This window comes from Chiloscyllium plagiosum, unplaced genomic scaffold, assembly GCF_037043375.1.
Source record: "Chiloscyllium plagiosum isolate Xiang-an unplaced genomic scaffold, Cpla_swu_hap1 HiC_scaffold_11, whole genome shotgun sequence".
Taxonomy (NCBI): domain Eukaryota; kingdom Metazoa; phylum Chordata; class Chondrichthyes; order Orectolobiformes; family Hemiscylliidae; genus Chiloscyllium; species Chiloscyllium plagiosum.
In genome coordinates, this window is record NW_028270149.1 from 34,191,696 (window position 1) to 34,217,129 (window position 25,434).

Consider the following 25,434-nt stretch of genomic DNA (forward strand, 5'->3'; position numbering starts at 1 on the left):
ATCCACCCACCCCATGTTCTGTATAAAAAACATCTTTTTCCTAGCTACCATCAATGGACCAGTAATATTAACTCTGATTTCTCTCCACAGATACTGCCAGACCTACTGAAATTTTCCAGCACTTCCTGTTTTCAGTTCAGCTTTCCAGCATCTGCAGTTCTATCAAATGTTCATGCAGAGTATTATTTATTTTTGAACAGTTTATAGTATGTTTCTATAAACTAATTCAGTACCTCATTTCCCTTGTTATTTTTAAATGAAAAGTCGGTCTGCATTCTCTGAGTCTAGTGTGGGTGCAGAGTGTTGTGCTTAATGAAGTACTGGATGGAGAACTGTATTTTGTGGTATATTTTAGTGTCACCTTTTCCCCTTTCAACTCACAGATACACATCAACAAAGGGAAAATCTGAGCATTATGCTATTGGGTAAACTGTCTTGACATCTGTGGTTGAGATAAGATCACGTTGGAAAGTATTTATTTGCATTAAATAAAGTGCAGCAAATTGGGAAAATACATGTTAATCATTTACTTTGATCCATTTCACAGGTGTAATAGAGGAAAACTGAAACAAGGAGGAAGATGGAAAAAGTGACCTTGTAAGTCAATGCGAGAAGCATTAGATGATGTGCATCAAAGAAGGAGTGAGCTGTTCTTGACAATAGCAAATTCAAAAGGTTTGGGTCTACATTTCCTTTTAAGTTCCAACTATCTATGATGAATATCTGGATAGTATCTATTAAAGGGAATTACAATTTTAATCAGCTGATTCCACTCGATTGATTGAGTCATCCTGTGATAATGGTAGAAAACATCTTGGGTGCCCCAAGAGCTGAAATTATCTGAAACTTTTCTGCTGTGAGAGCTGTTTCTCCACTTGAGCTGGAGAGTGGCTGGTCAATGTTGCAGGATCAGAGAAGCTTGTACTGTGTGGATTGGGGACAGAGAAGAGAAAGGGACGCATTTGAGGGTGGGGGAAAGGAGTGGGGGTCTATGAGGGGTACAACAGAGTTGGGACAGAGAAAATTGTGCATGTGAATAGGCTGCTGATTCTATGTGATTGTTCTGTTTATTTTGGATGGCAGTATTTTGGAAGTCACTTGAGATGGGTGGCATGGTGGCTCAGTGGTTAGTACTGCTGCTTCACAGTGCTAGAGACCCAGGTTCAATTCCAGCCTTGGGCGACTGTCTGTGGGGAGTTTGCACGTTCTCTCCGTGTCTGCGTGGGTTTCGTCCGAGTGCTCAGGTTTCCTCCCACAGTCCAAAGATGTGCAGGTCAGGTGAATTGGCCATTCTAAATTGCCCATAGTGATAGGTGCATTAGTCAGAGGAAAATGGGTCTGGGTGGATTACTCTTCGGAGGGTTGGTGTGGACTGGTCGAGCTGAAGGGCCTATTTTCACACTGTAAGGAATCTAATCTAAAAAAAAGGGAAAATATAGGGACCTTATTGGGCAAAGACGGTGGGGGTGGATCAAACACTTTGTATTGGCTGGTGGAGTGGTTTGATTGAGGGCTGAGAGAGGAGGAACTGGGGTAATAAAGAGTAGGAGTTGAAAGTTGGGAGGATGGGCTTAGACGCCTAATGGAGGACTGGGAATTGCTTGGGGGGGTGAAGAAAACAAAGATGTTGGCGAATGTGGCATCAGGATTGGGATCTGGATTCAAGAGATAAATATAAAAACACATTGCTGAATCTGACTAGTACACACCTTGAAAACAGTGCTGGATACATGGCTGACCAGAGTCAATGATGAAGATTGAATGACAACGAAGCTTGCTGTTTTATTATTGTATTAAAAGTTCCTTCTTGGATTGTATTGGCACCTGACCTGCACAACAGTGGTTGTATATGGGTACAGAAGGATCTGAAAGACATGAAGGGCTGATGGGAATAAAGTAGGATCTCATGGAAGAAGGATGTTAGGTAAGAGTCCTCCCAAGTGCTTGTAGTAATATAGAAGCTATTCTTATATCTCTGCAACTATATGTAGGTTATAATAAACTGCATCTCGTTTGACCAGATGGTGTCTATTCCAGCACACACATGATCATAGAGACCCCAAAAGAAACAAAGCACTTAGAAGGGATAGGTGGCAGATCACAAAATGTGATGACACAATGTGGCATCGAAAGATTTGATTTTGCTGTACTGGCTCCAAAGAGACAACTGTGCTCACAACTCACAAGGTCTTAAGGAAAACAAATATTGCTGATTACTCAGGACAGTGAACTCCCCCAAACACCTCCTCCTCCGAAAAAAATTGTGGCAACACTCAACCTTGAAGAATGCTTCAAAGAATAACTGAAACACTTCAAATCCAATAAGAGACATGCTTTACAGATGAAACATGCAGTAGCAGGGTAAAGCTACAGGATGTCTCATACAGTGATGATCTATGGGAGCAGTACCTAGTCTGAGTTCAGCTGCTGAACCAAAACTAAAAATTTTTAGTAATTCACTCACCTGTCAAATTAAGGGCAAGTATTTTTCAAATTACAGCACAGATCCAGCACAATTGCCATAACTTGTGGATACCACAAAATTTGGCAAGGAAATGCAATGAACTAATGATACTCATACTATCCTGGAACAAAGACCAGGGAAAGTGACAAATCCTGTCATTGAAACTAGATAAGCTTTAGGCAATTTAAAGAAGTGGACAATTATAGTCTAACATGTAATTATTAGGGAATTCTTCTGTTACATCTATAAAAGGAATATTTAGTAGATGATTTTACAATATAGTGCATGCTCATGGTGCAACCTAATATATATAAATATATGTATTAGGTGAAAATTTAAACAACATAGCATAATCCTCTGAGGTTAATTAAGTTGGAACAATAAACTGGTTTCATACCATCAATGAAGTATAAATCTGAGATGGTACTGATTTGTGTAATTGCTTTTCATTATTATCAAAACTGAAGAGAGTTTAGATTCCAAATGCTCACAAATTTCAGGAAGAAAGGCAAACACAGAGATAACAACTGAACAATATATGTCACTTGAATCAATTGAAACATCTGCACCCTTTTTGAGTCAGATTGCAGCACAGAACAGTGAAGAATTAGTTATGATGATTCAATTTGCTGATTATAAACAGAAGTGATTAGGAAGGTTCACATTCAATAACAGAATTTGACAACCTATCTTCCAAAGAAGAACCCTCAACAGCCTTATAATAAAGAACTGTGGATGCAGGAAATCTGAAACAAAAAGATAAATTATTGGAAAACTAGGCAGGGAGGGTCTGGTGGCATCTGTGGAGTGAAAGCAGAGTTAGTGTTTTCAGTCCAGTGACTTGTCTTAATAACTATTCTGAAGAAGGGTCATTGGATTCGAAATGGTAACACATCTTTGTTTCTACAGATGCTGCTGTCAGATCAGCTGAGTTTCTCCTGCGATTTCTCTTTTTGTTCCTCAACAGCTTTAATGGATGTCACATAACGTAAGAATCTTGAAGTAACTGAAATAAGGAAATGTGCAAGTTTATTTCACCAATAATTCAATCACTTATGGCAAATGAGCAAGTCCAAAGTAACAAGTTGAAGTGGAAGGTCAACCTATTTCAGCACAGAGACCTGCTGTGCTTTTCCAGCACCACTCTAATCTAGACTCTGGCTTCCAGCATCTGCAGTCCTTGTTTTTACCTATTTGAGCACAGATCTAAGGCATTTTGAGAACACAAATTCATTAACACAAATTGAAAATGTGGTACACAAATTAAAGTGGGAAAACACCACTAAGAAACTTTGTCTAAAGGTTCAAGAAACTGCAAATAAAAATACTTGTTCTAGCAGCGATAATGTCGTCCAAGAAAGAAATACAAGAGATTAAAGGTCCTCCAGTTCTTAAGAGATACTCAGACCATCATGAAGGTAGAACAAGACAAATATTCTCCACCTAACAAATTGCAATTCTGCTGAGTCAGAAGACAAAACATCCAGGAAGAAGTGAAACTTTCAAACCATCTAAATTTGTAAAATCAAAGTCTTGAAAGGAGAGAGGATAGCGTTAAATGCAACACTTAAACAAAGGTATGTCAGTAAAAGCAAAATACTGCAGATGCTAGAAATTTGAAACAAACCAGAACAATGGTGAAACATAATGGGTCTGGCATCATCTAAGGACAGAGAAACAGAGCTAATATTTCAAGTCTGTTATAAGCTTTCTTCAGAGCAATAATAATTGATAGAGTGAAGCTTTGAAGGGAGATTTTGTATATGGATCGGAACGATCTGGAGCCACAACCCTCACCATTGAGTCTAACAGCCCACATCTGGAGTTAGCAGACTGGAATTCCCTTGTGGAACTGATTGGTTGGCTAGCCAGGGGTTAAGGAGTTGTAAGCAGTTTCTTGTCTTTAAAATTCTCTTTAAAGGTCTTCTGAGGAATTTATTTTCAAATATAACTTCTGCTTTAATATTAAACAATATAGCATAATCCTCTGAGGTTAATTGAATTGGAATAATAAACTGGTTTAATACCATCAATGAGGCATAAATCTGAGATTGTACTAGTTTGGTGTAATTTCTTTTCATTATTATCAAAACTAAAGAGAATTCAGATTCCAAGTACGAACAAATTTTAGGATGAAAGAGTAAACAAAGAGGTAATAACTGAATAATATATGTCACTTGAACTTTTGGCTTATTTTGGTTTCTTCGAAGCTTCTGTAAGGTTACTGCTAAGTTCAGTCAAATGATTATGGCAGCCATCTTTTTAATGTGCGTTTAAACAGTCACCAAACGTGTATCCACATTTGTTTACTAATCCTCAAGGCTCAACTCATTACACCAGAAAGTGGTTACCCAGCACATAGCAAACCATAAAAGACTCTAAGAGCCCATACATTTGAAAGATTGAGATGGTAGCATATGTAACACTGATGACCAGTCTAAAAATGATTCAGATTATTTTTGGAAAATTCTCCAACCACACCAACTATTTGCATTTATATGACACATTTAATGTAGTGGACTTCTCTAGTTGCATCACAACTGCATCATAAAAGAGGAAAGAGAGATGCAGAAAAGCTGAGGGAGGAAAGGTCAGAGCCTACAGCCTAAGCAATTGATGGCATAGGAGTCAATTTTGAAGCAATTAAAATTGGCAATGCTTCAGAGGCCAAAGTTGCAGGGACATGGAGTTCTCAGAAGGATCTAAAACCAGAGGTGGTTACAGAGATAAACAGCAAGAAAATTCCTCCCAGCTGAAACATAAAATGAAACCTGCTCCTCTTGTGTGTGTGGGCTCTCAGGGACTGGATCCTTCATCTCACAGCTCGTCTGCCAGTTGGCTCAGCTTTATAAATTGTTGCCTTCTGGCTCTCCCACAAATGCAAGCTGCAGTGAGGTGCCTGATTGATGCCTGCAGTTTGCTGACAATATTCTAACGAGTCCTGCACCAGATAATGGTTTGGGCTTCCTGACATGGTTTCAAGTGGGTGGTATAGCAATTTCACTAACTGCATATTTACTTCGTGAGGGAAGAGAAAATCTCCCTGTTTTGCCTTATGATTCTTTCAGTATGGCTCTTTGTACAGACAAGTATTCTGCTTCTTGTTGTGGTTCACCTTCTGGATCTGACAGCTTCTTTCTGTCCTCCTTCAAGTGAAGCCTCATTTGTAGATGTGTAAAGTGAAACAGATCACAGGTATTGTGGATGACTTGATCAGTTAGTATTGCTGCATTAGCTCAGTTAGCTGGACAGCTGGTTTGCAATGCAAAGTGGATGCTAACATGTGCTTACCATGAAGATGTCTCCTTCTCAACCTTTCCCTGTACCTGAGGCACAGTGACCCTCAGGTTAAACTTCCGGTTGCCTCACTCAGTGGGAGAGCACCCTATGATCTAGTAAGACGATGGCAACTTTACTTTTAGTCCTCTGATTGGTACAAGCTTTAAGAAATTGATTATCTGCTCCAACAGGAGCTTGGGGGAAGCACGCAACTGATTGCATTGTTCTTCACATCTTTTCCTTGATCCACGTACTTAGACTGCCTGACCTTTGGAAGGTGTAAACAGTTTTGTGACTCCTGGACTGCTTTATTTCAGTTCAACCATAGAATGCAGAAACATGCAGTGAGCTCCAGTATGAAAGCTGATTCTTGCCTTTTGTCATTTGTAAAATTTAAGAACAGATGATCGATTTGAACTGCCGTCAGATTACTAACAATCTCTACATCAGCTTTCTCCTCAGCTAGGTATTTGGACATGATGCAGCAATGCTCACGTTGTTTCCCATAACATATGAAGTAGATATGGATAATGTGATATCGAAAGATTTATTTATTATGGCTTCATTTGCAGTCGCAGGCACTTTAGATTCTGGGCAAATGTAAATATTTGGTTAAACATTGGTGACTTGTCATGCTTCAAGTGGTCCCATAATACAGTGACAATATCATGAGCTTATTTCTTAAAGCTACGCTTTCATACTTGGCCTTTGGAATCTGATTCTCTGCTCATGTGAACCCAATATCCTTTGGAGCCACATGTTTTGCCGATGTGAAGAAAAGCTGAACAACTTCAATGTAGGTGTCATAAACTGCATCTGCCCCAAATCTTAGTGGTTTGGTACAGTTTGGCACTAGCACTAGCTGCATGTAAAACATGTAATTGCTGTTGGCTTCTCACTATGTCTTCATGCTTTTGTCCATCTTTCATAAAGGTCTGAACTGTACATCCCTATTACTTGCCCAGCAGATCCTTCCTGGAGGCTTTAATTGATGTAGAGATTGTTACTAATTTGATGGACCTGTCTGAGAGATCTCCTCTAGAAATGTCACATGTACCCTTTGTTCTCTCAACTTCCAACAGACATGCCAATAGTCATCTGGGATTGCTGACTGTATGACATACATTGGAGCCTGTTAATCCTAAAGTTAATTCTTACCTCATTCTGGTCTTCAAATTAACTTTTGATCATTCACAGAAACACCAGATATTTTAATTCTACAAAGGCCTTCCTATTTAGCATCCTAACTGATAGGAAGGAAAATATTCAATCAATCAATCAGGAAGCAAAATATTCAGAACTCTTTTTTATAACGATCATATATTGCTTGATTTGGAAAATGAAATGATGTACAGTCTTTGAATATATGTAATTCAATAAATGTATCATTAGCTGTGCAATCCATAATTAATTGTTTGCCTTCCTTTTTGTTGAATGACAAAAGTAATATGCAATGTTAATCTGTTTCTTTTACTGGTTTCCGTTCTTTCCTTTCAGCTGCACCTTTCTGCTGCTGTTTCTCTTTTTTTGTTACTGATTCTTAACAGGCATTAATCACTTTAGAAACTGTCCCTTTAAGAAATGTAGACTCTTAATAGCAGTTTTCTGGCTCTAGATGATATTTGTGCTAAATAAGGAAAGATAACATCACAAGGACTTTTATCTGCTTTAGTGCTGAATTAAAGAGACAAAATGGCAGAATCAGGAGATCCCTGCAGGCAAGTAAGCCTTGTTAGTGTAAAAATTGCTTTTTAGTGTTTTAAAAGTTGTATTTTGTTCAGAATAGCTTTGTTTCTGTGTTGTGAATGGTCTTTGACATTTTAGAAATACTTGAATTTGAAAAGTATGTGTTAAAAGAGAGACAGGTCTTCTACCATGAAATAATTTAGATTGTACTTAGAAAGAAAGTAGTTCTGCTATTTGGTTGTTCAATTTAAGATCTCTATTCATTCAAATTGGTCTGTTAATTGTCCAAATATTTTTGAGGTTGTTGCCCGCTTGAACTTCAATGTGGTTTTCAAATATCTACCACTGAAATCTTGGCTCCTTTTTAAAATTGCCATTGTTGTTAATCGTAAACGGCACGGTAGCACAGTGGTTAGCACTGCTGCCTCACAGCGCCTGAGACCCGGGTTCATTTCCCGCCTCAGGCGACTGACTGTGTGGAGTTTGCACGTTCTCCCCGTGTCTGCGTGGGTTTCCTCCGGGTGCTCCGGTTTCCTCCCACAATCCAAAGATGTGCAGGTCAGGTGAATTGGCTATGCTAAATTGCCCATAGTGTTAGGTAAGGGGTAAATGTAGGGGTATGGATGGGTTGCGCTTCGGCGGGTCGGTGTGGACTTGTTGGGCCGAAGGGCTGTTTCCACACTGTAATGTAATCTAAAATAATGGTTCAACTTGCATTTCTGCAGAATATTTGTATCTGATGTGATCATGCTTATGTTAACACCTGTGTCAAATGAAGTAGATGTGATTAATGAGGGATTGAAAGATTCAAAAGATGTTTATTACAGCTCCTGACCCATTCTTGCATTACAGTCACAGGTATCTATGTCAAGGCTATTATTTATTACAGTGAGTAGCACATTTTCATCATTATTTTCCTCATTCTGTTTCTCAAAATTCCTTTCAGCGTGTATTTTTTAAAAAACCTTGTGTTGTTTTTTTGATCTAGAAAATTTACCAGGTAATTAAACTTTGGAGTAATATTTTTCTTAGCCATTCTGGAGATCACTGTCCCAATATTCCTCCTCCTATTTCATCTTTAGCTGATGTAACCAAATTTACTACATGTGGTTTCATGATCATTCAATCAATCTTTAATCCTGTGATGCATTGATATCTGCACCTGATATTTGGACTCTGTCACTGGGTAACCACAAAAGTCTTCTTTCTTTGTGTCACTTTAAAATGTCTCATTTACCCCATTATACTAAAGGAAATAATGGCTTCACCATGAACTTTGCCTTTTATTCTATGGAACAATTCTTCTTTGTCCAAAAGTATGTTGTTGTGTCACTTTATCAAATACTTTCTCTGTTACCTCATCAAAAAGCTCAATTTAGTTAAGCATGATTTGCTCTTCATAAATCGATTTATTTGGTCGTAATAAATCTGATTTTGTTTTGTCTTGAATTATTGTTTCCAAAATCTTTCCATCAATTTAGATGATGCAAACCAGAAACTTAACATTGTGGTGCTTCTTCATTATCACTGAGAAATTGGCCCAAACAAAGAAACAAGTTACCTCCCTTCTTTGTGGACAGAAACCTGGAGGTATAACTGGATAAGCTGGTGGAGAGGAGCGCAATACTTAATCCTAGTGTTGATCACCATACGCATCATGCCTGGACAGAGGTCTAGCCCAGGTCAGTGCTGTATCACTAGTCAAAAAGAAAACACAGGAGCACAGACAAAGACTTTTTGCATTTCACATGGTAAGTGCCACCATTTCTTTCTTCTACCTCACATTTCTTTCAGCTACAGGGTCACATATCGTTCTAATTCTGCCATTAGACATACATCTTACCAAGACCCGAGGATGCAACTTTCACTATTGCATGTTCTGCTAAACCTCTCACCCACTTCACCCTCTCAAACTACTAACTCTTCCTGTTCTCTGCACTTCCCACACATTGACTGAGGAGACCTTGATGGAACAAAATAAACTTTACTAATAGCAACAGTGTAACAATTGCTGATTATTGTGAAAATCTATCTGGTTCATTATTATCATTTCGAGAAGGAAATCTGCTGTCTTTTCCTGGTCTGGCCTGTGTGTGATTCTGGACCTATATCAATGTGATTAACTCTTAACTGCTGGATGGGCAATAATGGTTGGTCTAGCCAGTGACCAACCAGTGACACAATCATCCAGTGAACAAATTTTTGAAATATGAGTGTGACCCAATCCCCAGACTGGAAAGATATAGATCCCTGGACAAAAGGTTCAAAACAATAATTTAGTACCTCAGCCATTCTCCCTCACCTTCATGCTCATATCCCCTATTGGATCATTGTTCAGCTACATTCTTCTTTTTGTCAGCATTTTACTGCTTAGTTACCTGTGGAAGACTTTTGGTTTCCCCTTTATTTTAGGTGCTGGTTTCTTTACTTATTCTCTCTTTTCATCTCGTATTTGTTATTTTAATCCTTGACTGAACTTTTCGCTCTGTTAACCCTATAACTTTAAGAACCTTCTGTATTGAATCTGATTCTCAATTGCATTATACATTTGACACATACACCCTTTTCCTAATTACCTGCAAAACGTTTGTTTAAAACTTCATCAGAGTTTTACGTTAGACTGTCATTTCAGGTCATGCTATAGGAGCAAAAACAAGTCTTTTACAAAAGTAAAATCTTCCAAATGTGTATTTGTATTTTCCATATTGCATACAAAATTGATGATACCTCCAAAACTGCTGACATACTTAAACCATTTACCATAATAATAAAGGTAGAACTCATATTTCAGCAGAATCTGAAACCCTGATGATAGATTAACAAAAGTGGTAACCACTGCTGCTGAATTTGCTGTCATTGTGTTGTCCTGCTCATTCTTGCACAGTGAAGCAACAGCTAATATTCCTACATTGCTAATTAACTTCATGTCTGCAATATATTTAGCAAATCTTGAATTCCTTTAGTTCTTTGTAAGTTACTTTTTTTTTTATATACACAAGCACACAATTTTGCTGACAGTTCATGATTTGTAGATGTGCACCTGACTGCAAAGTGCATCCGCTTCCTAGTTCAAAAGATTAACTGTTTACCATAAGATTGAAACATACTGCGAATCATCATAAATTGCGGTGCTGTGTGCTTAGTTGTGATATGTTTAAAAAGATTCTAGTTGGTGAGCTTCCATGGCTTTGTCGTTTATTTATCTGAATAGCAAAGAGAAGTTTATGTGTCACAAGGCAATATGGGGTGAAAACTATGTATGTAAATACATTGAATGGTCCATTTTTTCTGACAAATAATTGTAAGGAGATCAGCTTGCATAACGATTGTGGAGTTAATATCTAATATATCTTCCATGTTATTGCCTATTGAATCATTAATAATTACTGTTCTAATTGTCATAATCCTTCATAAACCTCGGCGTCAGTATCTTACCAGCAGATTTGACATGCTGGGCTGTCAAATTGCTGTATGTACCCTCTAGTTATTGATTAAGAGAAAAAGTGAGAACCACAGACATTGAACCATAGACGATAGGAGCAGGAGTAGGCCATTCAACCCCCCTGAGCCTGCTCTGCTATCCATTATGATCATGGCTGATCATCAAGTTCAATATCCTAATCCCACCCTCCCCCATCTCCTTTGATCCCTGTAGCTACCAGAATTATATTTACTTTCTACTTGAAAGCACAATGTTTTGGCCTCAATCACTTTCTATGGTGGTGAATTCCACAGGCCCACCATTCTCTGGGTGAAAAGATTTCTCCTTGTCACAGTCCTAAAAGGTTTACCAATTATTCTTAAACTATGACCCCTGGATCTGGACTCCACCACCATCAGGAATATCTGTCTTGCATCTAAGGTCTAGTCCTGTTAAAATGTTATATGTTATGCATCCTTATCAATTGTCTCAGTATGAAGGTCAACACACATGCTGCACCAATGGGTTTACTTTCAGTGACTGGTGCATTAGGACACCAAGTCTCATTGAACATTCTCTTTTCTCAATTTACATCCGCGCAAATAATAATCTGTCTTTCTATTTTTACCATCAATGTGGATAACCCCATACTTATTCAGATCATTCTGCATCTGCCACTCACTCAACCTGTCTAAATCACTCTGCAACATCTCTGCATCTTCCTTCTGCCTCAATCTTCCACTCGGTTTGTGTCATCTGGAAATTTTGCGATATTACATTTAGTTCCTTCATTTAAATTCTTAACAGACATTGTGAATAGCTGGGGTCCTCATAACAATCCCTGCAATACCCCATCTGCCACTGCCTGTCATTCAGAAAAGGACCCATGTATGCCTACTCTTGTTCCCTGACAGGGACAAAAAAATCTGCAGATGCTGGAATCAAAAGTAGACAAACAGGAAGCTGGAAGAACACAGCAAGCCAGACAGCATCGGGGGTGGAGAAGTCAACGTTTTGGGTATAACTCATTCTCAATTTCAAATAATCTTCCCACCCACCCCCAGCTCCCTTTCCAGCTGCATCGCCTCCCTTCCATTCTACAAAGCACCCCTTCCTTCCAGGTACCAACCGGATTCATCCCTCCCATCGACCAACTAGGTCGTACCCATTACTGTTCACCTCTCACTACCTCGCCATTCTGCTACTCTCCTCACCCCAACAACACCCCCCACACTTTTATCTGTAGTTCCCCCAACCCCCACATCTGATCCTGAAGAATGGTTATACCCAAAACATTGACTTCTCCACTTCCTGATGCTGCCTGACTTGCTGTATTCTTCCAGCCCCTTTTGTCTACTCTTGTTTCCTGTCAGCTAATCAACTTTTGAACCATCTCAAAACACTAACCTTAATCCCATGCACTTTCATTTTATACATTAATCACAAAAGTGGGACTTTGTCAAAACCACAACCACTGGCTCTCCTTGATTGACTTTATTAGTTACATCCTTGAACAATTCCACTAGATTTGTTAAAGCATGATTTCCCTTTGTAAATCCATGTTGACTGTGTCTGACTCAACCAATCTTTTTAAGTGCTTTGCTCAAAATCCTTAATAATAGACTCTTGCATCATCCTTACTACTGAGGTCAGACTTACTTCTCTAAAATTCTGTTTTCTGTCTTTCTTCCTTTTGTTTTAAATAGCGGAGTAATATTAGCTACCCTTCATTCTGTAGGGAGTGTTCCAGAGTCTAAGGAGCCTTGTAAGATGACTGTCAATGCATCCACTATTTTGAGAACCATTTCCTTAAGTACTTTGGGTTTTATTAGGCCCTGGTCATTTAGTAGATTTCTATCCAATCAATTTCTCTAACATCATTTCTTTGCTAATACAGATTTGCTTTTGTTCCTTCCTCTTACTCAATCCCATGCTCGTCATCATTTCTGGTTTGTTATTTATATTCTTCTTAGTGAAGACAGAAGTTAAATATAAAGTAGTTTCTCAAGTGTTTCTTATAAATATCCTAATTTCTGACTATAAAGAACCTACACTAGTTTTCATCAATCTTTTTCTCTTCACATCCCAATAGAAACTTCTAGTCAATTTTTATGTTCCCCACTAGCTTATTTTCATTCTCCATTTTCCCCTTCTTAATCAATCTCTTTGTCCCCCTTTACTGATTTCGACTCTGCTTCTGATGCTCAGGTTTATTTCATTTTTCTTGTCAATTTGTATGTCTCTTTTTTGTCATTTAATACTATCTCTAACTTTTAGACTTAGATTTTATTGTCATGTGTATCTCAAGTACAGAAATACAGAAGTACAGGAATACAATGAAAAGTGTATAATGTTGCCACACAAAGCACCATCTTAATACCAAGGTATCGAGGTACAAAAAACATTGGCACAAAGTACGAAGAGAAACAGAGTTAAAAAGTTAAGCATTACTTTGTAGAAAAATTAGAAAAATAAAGAAATAAGGTAAAAGTTAACATTAAAGTCTTTCTTAATTTAAACAAGGAAAATAAAGGAATCAGTTAAATGTTTAACAATCTTTGATGAGACCTCCTTTTATCTAATTCTCTAGGAGACCTCAGCTGTCTTTCCTGATGCCATTGCTGCAGATAGCATTGCTGCTGCTGAAAGCCGCCATCTCTCCAATCTTTCCCTATGTCTTGGGAACATGGGCAGGATCCATATTGCAGGCCAAGCCAAGACACCGCCACAAACCGCTAAGAGATTGGGCCAACATACCATCAAGAGTCCAGACCAGGCCTGTTGAGAGACCAGCTGAGACTCGTCATAAGCCTCCAAGAGATCAGGCTCACATATCACTGAGAGGCCTTCCTTTGGGAGGCACAGTGGCTCAGTGGTTAGCCCTGCTGCCTCACAGTGCCAGGGACCTGGGTTCGATTCCAGCCTCAGATACCTGTCTGTGTGGAGTTTGCACATTCTGCATGAGTTTCCTCCCATAGCCCAAAGATGTGCAAGTTAGGTGAATTGGCCATGTGTTCATGAATGTGTAGGTTAGGTGCACATTAGTCAGGGAAAATGTAGCATTCTAAGGTCAGGGAATGGGTCTGGGTAGGATACTCTTCAGAGGGTTGGTGGGGACTTGTTAGGCCAAATGGCCTGTTTCCACACTGTAGGGATTCTATGATTTGTAAGCCATGGTTTGGCCTCTGTTCTCTTTGCACTCTTGAACCAAACAGGAAAAGCAATTTTTGTAGTTTATTATTTGCTGTTTGAACGTTTGCCATTGCCTATCCACGGTCATTCCTCTTAGCAACATTTTCCAATCCATCAGAGTCAACTGGTGCCGTGTACCATTGTAATTTCCTTTATTAAGATTCAAGACCTGAGCCTCAGAATCAAAGGCCTATATATTCAGGTTCAGGAAAATGTCTAACTGTATGCTAAGTTAGATTAACTATCAAAACTCTGTGACCTTGAAAATGTATTTAAATGAGTTTGGATCTTGATTCCGTCATTAAGTGACTGAAGATTTAAAATATATAATTTTTCTTCTTTCTGTCCTTTTTGATCTCTTTCAATCCCATCTTCCTTTCTCTCTTTATTTTCTATACTGAATATGATTTCAATTAAATTAAATCATCAATGTTATACCTCTGGCTTACATAGACACCTGAGTGACAGTTTTTCAGTTTGATTGCTTGAAATGAGCCACACTTGCTTGATATTTATATTTGCCACAGTTGGCTTTAGATGCAGCCATTTGAAAAGTTCTGTGGGAACAAGGAATTGCTGCTTAAAATCCTGCAAAACTTCTGTGGCAGCTGTATACACAGTGAATGCTGATGATGTTTCACTGCTGGTTGCAATGTCCAGCAACTGAGTAGACCTCCAATTAAATTTGACTTGACACATTGATACATTATAGCTGTGATCTTCTCACTTGAAACGAAAACACCTACAAAGAGAACATTTCATCTGATCACTTGCATAGTAATATGGTAAACAGAGTATATTAAATAAAAGAAGATGAATTTTCCAATACAGTAAAGTCCGGGATTATGTTCTTGGATAATCTTGCAAATGGCAAATTCATAGCAGTATTGATGTTTTATACTGCAAGTCAATTGGGTAGGTTTCAATCATCCAAACATTTAATAAACAAGAGACTTTTTGCTCCCTAGGATGGTGAAAATAATAGTGAATAAATGAGTACTTAATCACTTATTTGAGCAGGAGTCCAAAAATCATATCCTTGCTGTTAGCATAAACTTTAGCAGTTAAGTCTTTACTCCTCTGAAGATGAGTTAACTTTCTCCATTAAGTGGCAAGAAGTCTATCTGCATGCATTAATTACACAGCTCAGTTCACAGTTTCCTAACTGAGGTGGTCAATGCTTCAAAGCCAAGGGTGTACCTGCTGACTTGGTCTTTGGCCCAAGTACAGGTGAGTTCTTTGTTTCAGTAGTATCTAGTGAAACACTGTCATTGTTTATTTTCTTCACTTTCTCTGTGAACTCTACAACTGCCATAGGTGTAAACGAGGGAACCAAGGGAGAATGTGTCCCTGAAGCATCGCAGAACCCAACTGCAGTACAGCAATACACCAGCCTTTGTTTCTGATGGTAATTGCAGAAGGCAAGGAAGCAGCTAGTGCCTCAGAGTGGCTACTTACTGCAGAAGGCAGGGCAGCTTCTGAATGGCATGGTGAAGTGTCAGCAGGAAAGGAAGGGTACAAAGGACATGGTGGCACTTTGCTGTAAGAGGTGGTGTATTAGCGTGCAGATTATATTGCAAATATACTCCATGTGCTTGAAGGCGTGATGGTGTGTAAAAGGGAAATTAAAGATATGTTTAGTGAGGCGAGGGCTGATTCCAGTCATTCAGAAAATACAGGCACAGTCATTCCTGAGGTCTGAACAATTTTTGGTCCAAGACAAGGGGTGGTTAGCCACAGTCAGTTATGTTTGAAAGTGTGGTGCTGGAAAAGCACAGCAAGTCAGACAGCATCCGAGGAGCAGGAGAATCAACATTTCTGGCAAGAGCCCTTCATCAGGAATTTCAGCACCCCACTTTTGACTCTGATCTCCAGCATCTGCAGTCCTCACCTTCTCCACAGCCGATTAGGTGTTTTGTTCAATTCAGTTTCAGGGATTGGCACCATTTCAGTCTAAACCTTGGGCCATGGTCAGCCTTAGAAGTCAAGCACAAGTATGGACAGTCAGATGGTGATATTATGTAAAGATTATGTGGAAAGCAAGCCACCAATCAGGGATGGGTTTTCTAAGGTTTGTCCATGTCTTCATCAAGAATGTGGGCAGCTCGAGTCTGGGAATTGAGATGATTAGAATGACTAGCTGAGGGACTGTTTGTAGGTGGCTATTGAATTATGGGGTGGGTAAGATAGGAGAGAGGACTTTATGATCAAGGAAAGCCAAGTACACTCTGGCCTTGCACTAAGTTTCAAATCTATAAATCTTATCCTTACATTTAAATCCTTTAAACCTTTTTAAAATTTTGACCAGCTCTACAATGTTCCAAACTTTCCATTCCTTTGAGTGTCATCCATTATTACGTACAATAATTGGTGGCTACCTTTTGGCTTGGTGTCTCTGGAATTCCTTGCTTAAATATTTTTGCCTCATCACCTGCCTCTGTTCTAGGATGACCCCACACACCTAAAACTTACAATACTTCCTTCTTTGTCTCTGGTGTCCATTTATATGGGATTCGGGTTCTGGGAAGTGTCTAAGAAAATTAAACACATGAAGGCAACACAAATTATTGTTGTAAATGCATTATCTGGTATTGTGCAGTTTGCAGATTTGAAGGGCTTAGGATTGATCTTAATACCCAAAGTTTTGGAGGCAGCACATCTTCCCACGAGGAAATCTATTTTCAGGAAACGAAATTCTGAAAGTAATGATGTCAATTTTTAAAAAAATGTTGGTGATTTCATGATGGTTATTTTCAAAATTATATTTCAGACTTTCACTTCTCAAAGTCATCCTTCTTATTGCCCCAGCTTTCAAAAAAGAGATTCTCAAAAATTGCTAGAGATTATACCAATAAGTCAAGACAGACCAAGTCCAATGACTGCATTGTCTGATATAATGCAACCTCAAAAATAGCATGCATCAGGATTGGTTATAAAGCATATTGAAAACTGTCTCACTTTAACCACCATCTGTGCTGCACCACCTCTTTGTGTAGCTTACTGAAGCTAGTTCTTTAATAGCACACCTGTTGTTCTGGGCCTGTCCAAATCACGGATGTTGGCTTTTTAGGTAAATGCCTAAAAGCATGAGCTAATTCTTGGAGTTACCAATATTCATTAACTGCAGTTGCTTAATGAGAGTTCTGCCACTCTCACAATGAAAAACTTAAATCATGACTCAGTAATATCAACAAGTCATAGGCACAGTTGATGTATTGACTACTTTTAGCTGAGTCAAAATGCAATTGGACGTCTCTCGGCATAGGTTGATAAACAGCAACAATGTGATTCAAATTGATCAGAATTGATAGTAACTTTCTGGTTTCTTAAATCTTTGCTAGTCAAATGTTTTTTTTAAACCATCTTCAAAACTAGGTCTGGAATTTACATATTGATGAGATGTGTTTTCCAACATGGCCATCAGATAAACAGAAAAGGACCCACACCTCAGCTTTTCAAATAATGCTTTCATGAAATGAATGTTTTTGCTAGAGCTGATTTCTATTTATAGTAAAATCTACCAGTCATAAATGATCTTCAAACCATCTGTGATAAGATATTTTCAAGATACATGTTTTTAAGTGGAAAAACGTGCACAGGTTCTATTGCAAAGCAGCAGACATTGCCCTGAAACAACCTTTTGGTACCAAGAAACATTGTAATATTGGATAATAGGCATGGAACAGTTGATTTACTCTCTGAGCCAGGTACATAATTCTATAAGATTATGTATCTTATCTCCGTATATCCACTTTTGCCCCATCCCCTTTGGATGCTGTTTCTTCATAAGTTTCACCTCTAATCATGGAGTCATATAGCATGGAAACAGATCCTTCAGACCAACCAGTCCATGCAGACCAAACTAACCCCATCTGTTTGTGCTTAGTCCATATCTTCCCAAGCAGTTCTTATTCATGTACTTATTCAAATATCTTTTAAACATTGTAACCGTACCCACATTCATCACTTCCTCTGGAAGTTCATTCCACACATGAACCACTCTCTGTAGAAAAGTTGCCTCCATGTCTTTCTTAAATCTGTCTTCCCTCACTTTAAAAATATACCTTCTAGTTTTGAAATTGCCCACCCTATGCAAAGGGACTTGCCATTTATCTTATCTGTGGTCCTCATGATTTTATAAATCTCTATAAGGTCACCCCTCAACCTCCTACGCTCCAGTGAAAGAAGTCCCATGTCTATCCAGCCTCTCCTTATAATCCAAGCCGTCCATTCCAAACAATATCCTGGTAAATTTTTTATGAAGGGAAAGTGAGGTCTGCAGATGCTGGAGATCAAAGTTGAAACTTTATTGCTGGAACAGCACAGCAGGTCAGGCAGCATCCAGGGAACAGGAGATTCGACGTTTCGGGCACAGGCCCTTCTTCAGGAATGACTTCGACGTTTCGGGCACAGGCCCTTCTTCAGGAATAGGGCCTGTGCCCGAAACGTCGAATCTCCTGTTCCCTGGATGCTGCCTGACCTGCTGTGCTGTTCCAGCAATAAAGTTTCAAATTTTTTATGAACCCTTTTTTGAGAAGATTTGTAGCTCAGGTTGAAGATAAGTATGTAAGTAAACTCAGTGAGCTTCAAGGTTTGTTTTCAAATGTTTCGTCTCCATAATAAGTAACATCATCAGTGAGAGTCTCCGGTGAAGCTCTGGTGGTATGTCCCCCCTCTCTATTTATAGGTCTTGGTTTCTTAAGATGGGTGATGTCATTTCTGGGTTTTTATTCAAGGGAGGGTAGATAGGATCTAAATCAATGTGTTAATTGATGGAGTTCTGGTTAGATTGCCACGCTTCTAAGAATTCTTGTGTGTCTTTGTTTCACCTGTTCTAGGATGTGTGTGTTGTCCCAGTCAAAGTGGTGTCCTTGTTTGTCTGTGAACCCTCTCTAGCTTAACAATATTCTTCCTATAACAGGGAAACATAACTGGACACAATACTCCAGAAGAGGCCTCATCAATGTCAAAAACAATCTCAACGTGACATCCCAACCCCTGTACTCAAAACATCTGAGCAATGAGGACAAGCATGCTAAACGCCTTCCTAACCACCCTGTTTACATGTGACACAATCTGTGAAAAATTATGATTCTGAACCCCTAGGTCTCTCTGTTCTACAGCACTACCTAAAGCCTTACTTCCAACTGTATAAATCCTGCCCTTGTTTGTTTTACCAAAATGCAATACCTCGCATTTATCCAAATTTAACTCCATGTGCCACTCCTCAACCCATTTACCTAATTGATTAAGATCTCTTTGTAATTAAGAACTGCTTCAGTTGAATTCAAGGCATTTTCTGTCAGAAACTATCATTTACAGCATTGTAGATACATACATTCACTCAAAACCTGAATACAGCTTCTGGCCCTTTCCGGTTCTCGCTACATAATTTTGTAACACTGATTACATTATTATATATCACCATTATTATATATTTTGCTGATATCTGATTACTCTACAGATGGCAGAAATATTTCAGCCCGCTGGCCATATTTCATGTGTAATCCTACACATTACAATTTTGCAGGAGAGTTACCAGGAATTATAGCATACGCATAGACACAATGGTGCATAGATTGCTCAGAGTTCCGTGTCAATTGCAAATCTTTAGATATTGAAAAATTGCATGACTGATTGCAGCAAATTATAGATAGTATTCATGTCAGGGCTGACAAGTGACAGGAAAAATGTGTGCTGCCAAAATGCTAGCAAATGGCCATCTTCAACAGAGAATCTAGCCATTGCTATTAGACATTCAACAGCATTTACCAAATTCAAATCCCCAGTGGTCAATAATCTTGTGGGGCGAGGAGAAGCCATAGAATATCATGGCTTGGAATTTTGTGGTGAGTAGCTCACCTCCTGACTCACCAGAGTCTATCCACTATCAACATGGCACAATTCAAGAGTCCAATAATACACCCCCACTTTCTTGAATGGGTACAATTCCAACAATATTCATGACACTTTGCACATCTCGGACAAAACAGCAGGCTTGATTGGCACACTTTCCACCACCTTAATTCTTCAGCCCTTCCACTGTCAGCTCACAACGATAGCAGTGTGCACCATCCAGAAGATGCACAGCAGCACCTTGCCAAGGATCCTTCAACAGTACCTTCCAATCCCTGGATGTCTCCAAACTTAGAAGGACAAGAAATATGGGAACACCACCATTAGCAATTCCCCCTTCAAACCATATGCCAGCCTGACCTGGAACTGTATTACTATCACTGAGACAAAATCTTGGAACTCATGATGCAATAAATTTTATGTTGGAAAAGAGGTTATTGATAAAGTAGCAGTAAATGTTTGAATGTAAGACACTGCCTTGAGGGAATTCTGCAGCAATATTTGGAGCTAGGATGATTAGCGAGCAACACCACAACCATTTTCTTTTGTGCTAGGAATGAACAACACTAAGAAAGAGATTTCCCTTGGATTCCCATTTTGCAATCTCTTTGATGCTACACTGATGCAATGAGGTCAAGCACAGTCATGCTCAACTTTGTCATAATGTTACATGTCCCCATTGGCATTTGGGGGTGAGGAGATGGGGAAGAGTGTAAATATTGAATGTCATGGCTCCATGTTTCCCACCAACTAGACCTGTTGCAGTTTCATCAACAGTGAAGGAGGCTTTGGTTAACCTGTGGCAAAGCTAGGGGGAGGGTTATCTCCTTTACAGACATCCCATACACATTGGAAGCCTCACAGGGTCAGTGCAGGCTTCACTGCAGTGGCCATGCTTGCATTGGCACTGCTAGCACAAGAAAGTGCATGACCCTCTGGTTAGCAATTTTTATAGGTGAGTCCTTCACTCTCATACGGGTGTAAGAACAACCTGAGTCAATTAAAGGTCAACATTTGTTAAATAGTCATTAGGTGACCTGGCTAATTGGTACTGGGAAAATCATCGACTTTTGTTTTGGAGAACGAATACCAGTCATAATTATAAAATGCAGCTCCTTCTTTCTGGAATTCAAGTCTTTTGATCATGTTTGTACTAAGGCAAACTTGGAACAGAGCTGAATGGCCTTTCCAACCCAAAGTTAGCAATGGTGACCAGGTGATTGCGAAATAAACATTAGTTTATAATACTCTTAAATTCCATTGATTACGAGTAGGCTGATTAGGTGTTAAAAACAATGACTGCAGGTGCTGGAAACCAGATTCTGGATTTGTGGTGTTGGAAGAGGACAGAAGTTCAGGCAGCATCCTAGGAGCTTCAAAATCGACGTTTCGGGCAAAAGCCCTTCATTAGGTGTTAATTGGCAACATTGGATTTGTCCTATCTTTTCTGGTCTACATAGCTGGAAAATTTTCCATTTTGGTGAATACGTGTCTGTGTTGTACTTATACTAGAACAGCATATTTAGGTCCATAGTTAAACTGGAGAGCAAATTTTCTGTATTATTGGTGGAATGTTGTCAAGTCTGATGGGTTTTACAGTTTCCACTGCATTAAGTCATTTCTTGATATCATTATGAAAGAGTTGTAAATTCAAAATACCATTAAATATAAGAGCAGAATTAGGCCATTTCGCTTCTTGAATCTGCTCTGTTATTCAATGAAATCATGATTAATCTGATAGTGGTAGAAAGTGAGGACTGCAGATGTTAATCTGATTGTACTCAACTCCGCGTCACAACTTAATGCCATAACTGTTGATTCCCTTAGCAAAAGTTGTCTATCTCAGCTTTGAATATGCTTAATGACTTAACCTCCATAGCCCCCTGTGGTAAAACATTCCACAGATTTTCTATCCTCTGACAGAAGAAATTGCTCTTCATGTCTGTCTAATTTGGGCGATCTTTCATGCCCTCTGGTACTAGACTATCTCACGAGGGAACCAACCTCTCAGTATTTACCCTGTCCAGTCCCCTCTGAATCTTATATGTTTCAGAAAGTAGTCTGTCATTCTTCTGAATTCCGTTCAGTACAGGCCCAACTTATTATAAGTCTCTTCAGAAGAACATCCTTTCATGCCTGTGATCAATATAGTGAACCCTCCCTGAATTGGTCCGATGCCAAAATACCTTTCCTTAGATAACGGGACAAAAACTGTTCATAGTGGTCAGTGTATTGTCTAACTAATGCCTTGCATAATATTAGCGAAACTTTCCTATTTTAATATATCTTTCCTATTGCAATTAAGGGCAACATTCTGTTTGCCTTCCCTATTAACTGCTGAACTTGTATGTTGCTTTTTTGTGATTTATGTGCAAGAACCACAAATCCCTGAGATGCAGACCTTCTGCAACCTTTCTCCATTTAAGTTATATTCAGCTTCTCTATTCTTCTTGCCAAACTGCATAACCTCATTTTACCACATTTTCATTTTACCTGCCAGGTTTTTGCCCACTCCCTTAATCTGTCCATTTCTCTCAGTAGACACTTTGCAACTTCCTTGCCACTGCCTTCCCACCTATTTTTATGTCATCTGCAAACCTAGTTATAGTACATTCACTTCCCTCATCTAAGTTATAAATGTATATTGTAAACAATTTTGGCCCCATTACTGTTCCTTGTCACACTCTACTAGTTACAGGTTGTCACACTGAATGTGCTTCCTTAACCCAACTCTATGCTTTCTTGAACTGACCTACCTGTCCATTTTTTTTCCCCCACCTGTCCACTCCACCCTCCCCTCCAACTTATCACCATCACTCCTCCACCGATATTACTCATATATTAGTTGCTTTACTACACTGATGTCACATTATAGTTCATGGCATCATTCTACCTCTGGTCTTTCTGTAGACAGGCCTTTCAATCCATGAACCAAGTTAGCTGTAGACTGGCATTTGTAATTCTGGGAATCTCAAGAGGAGGCCAAGATCAATCATCCACTGGGTGACTCTTATTGAAAATGATTATAAATATTTCAGCTTTGTCTTTTGTATTGATATGATAGGCTCCTCCATCATTGAGGATGAGGATATTTTTGGCACAGCCTCTTCCAGTTAATTGTTTAATTACCCACCACTAATTACAACTGGATGTGGCAGGACTGCAGAGCTTATATCATTTTGTTGTAGAGTCACATAACTTTTGGTTTTCCCCTTATGGTGTAGCGTTTCCATTGGATGGTCCTCCTCTTCTTGGCCCACCCACCAGGACTTACAGGTCTTAGTCATAAAACTAGTCTGTCAATTTATCTCTGTTAGCCATTTCTGGGGCAATTCTTCTCACACTACAACTATGAAGAGTTGTTTCTAGTGTGCAGTGTTTGCGCTAGTACAGAGGTGAAGTTTAAATATGGTGCTGGCTTCACCAATCCCTGAAGACCCCAGCAGTGACAAGTACTTCCACTGCCGGTGAGATATGGTAATGTGTTTGTGTGTGACACCATAGAGTTGAGGTACATACAGAAAGAGGTGAGTAGTAGAGAATTATATGAGACAATTTGCTGGAGATCACGAAAAGAAAAGATTCATGAACTCTCTGAAATTAAACTTAAGGATGAATTTTACTAAAAATTGGTTGTGTCTTAATGGAATCATGGAATGAAGAGCTTACTGGTGAGATGGTTCAAATCAATGAACAATGTAGTTGTAGTTTTCCCTTTCTTATAGGAGATCTGTTCTTATTGTGAAAGGTGTTTTAGATCCTGGAGCAATCTTCTAATGATGTCATGGTATTAATGGCACAATGTTGATAGAGTTAGTTAGCTAGATCAACAACGTACGATCGATATATTTCAGGAAATAGACTTATGGTGATGTAACAATAAGATTATAGTCTGGTACGTTTCAATTTACCATGCATAATTTTATATATAAATGCATAGTGTTGCGATGCAATAAATAACATTCTACACAAGACTGAGCCTGAAGATACTTCATGAAGTTGCGTTCTTCTTGATGAGTCTGTCTTGAACCCAAACTCTTCATGTGGGCATAAAACCTAAATCATAAAAGATTGCTGAACTTTGACAGAAGAACAATGTATTCATATGCAACCTTTCATAAAATATCCCAAGGTAATTCACGGCAGCAACATGAAACAAATTATAACACTGAACTATAATAAGATATAAGGTCACATGACCCAAAATATGGTCAATGAAGTAGGTTTTAAGGAGTGTTTAAACTTAAAGTAAGGGAACATTTAGGAGGCAGCGATCATAATATGGTAGAGTTCAGTCTACAGTTTGAAAGAAGGCAAAATTGGATGTACTGGTGTTACAGTTAAATTACAGGGGCATGAGAGAGGACCTGATGAAAATTGACTGTATCATAGAAAAAGAGAGAGCCCATAAAGTAGCCATGAGCACTGGGAGATCAGAAGATTGGGAAGACTACAAAAACAAACAGAGGATAACAAAGAGAGAAATAAGGAAGGAGAGGATCAAATATGAAGGTAAGCTCGCCAGTAATATTAGAAATGATAGTAAAAGTTTGTTTCAATACATAAGAAACAAACAAGAGGCAAAAGTAGAAATTGGATTACTCCAAATTGATACAGGAAGGCTATTGCTGGGAGATAAGGAAATAGCTGAAGGACTTAATAAATACTTTGTGTCAGTCTTCACAGTGGAAGACATGTGTAATATCCCATAAATTAAGGAGAGTCAAGGGGCACAGTTGAGTATGGTAGCCATTACAAAAGAGAAAGTGTTGGGAAAGTGCCTGGATGGGCTACATCCTAGAGTTTTGAGAGGTGTGACTGAATAAATAGCTGAGGCATTGGTTGCAATCTTTCAAAAATCACTGGAGTCAGGGAAAGTCCCAGATGATTGGAAAATCGGTGTTGTAACCGTCGTGTTCAGGAAAGGATCAAGACAAAAGATGGAAAATTATGGGCCAATTAACCTAACCTCGGTTGTAGGTAAAGTTCTTGAATCTATTGTTAAGGATGAGATTTCTAAATTCTTGGAAGTGCAGGGTGTGATTAGAACAAGTCAGCATGGGTTTAGTAAGGGGAGGTTGTGCCTGACAAACCTGTTAGAATTCTTTAAAGAGGTAACAAGTAGGTTAGACCAGGGAAACCCAGTGAATGTTATCTACCTAGACTTCCAAAAGGCCTTCGATAAGGTGTCTCATGGGAGGCTGCTGAGTAAGATGAAGGCCCATGGTGTTCAAGGTGAGCTACTGGCATGGATTGAAGATTGGCTATCTGACAGAAGGCAGAGAGTTGGGATAAAAGGTTCTTTTTTGGAATGGCAGCAGGTGACAAGTGGTGTCCTGCAGGATTCAGTGTTGGAGCTGCAGCTGTTGACTTTACATATTAATGATCTGGATGAAGAGACTGGAGGCATTCTGGTGAAGTTCAGTGACAATATCAAGTTAGGTGGACAGGCAGGTAGTTCTGAGGAGGTGAGGAGGCTGCAGAAAGATTTAGACAGTTTAGGAGAATGGTCCAAGAAATGGCTGATGAACTTTAA

General features: G+C 39.0%; 2 long non-coding RNA genes across 4 annotated transcripts in view; one reads left to right on the forward strand and one right to left on the reverse strand.

Annotated features, from left to right (window-relative positions):
- Positions 1-14,778, forward strand: part of LOC122557316 (uncharacterized) — a 67,207-nt gene extending 52,429 nt beyond the window's left edge. The window contains exons 5-7 of the long non-coding RNA XR_015758637.1: positions 548-675; positions 8,911-9,111; positions 13,441-14,778. This is a non-coding gene — a long non-coding RNA (uncharacterized LOC122557316). The remainder of the gene's footprint in view (positions 1-547; positions 676-8,910; positions 9,112-13,440) is intronic.
- LOC122557509 (uncharacterized) overlaps positions 1-25,434 on the reverse strand; it is an 80,903-nt gene that overhangs the window by 19,230 nt on the left and 36,239 nt on the right. The window lies entirely within an intron of this gene.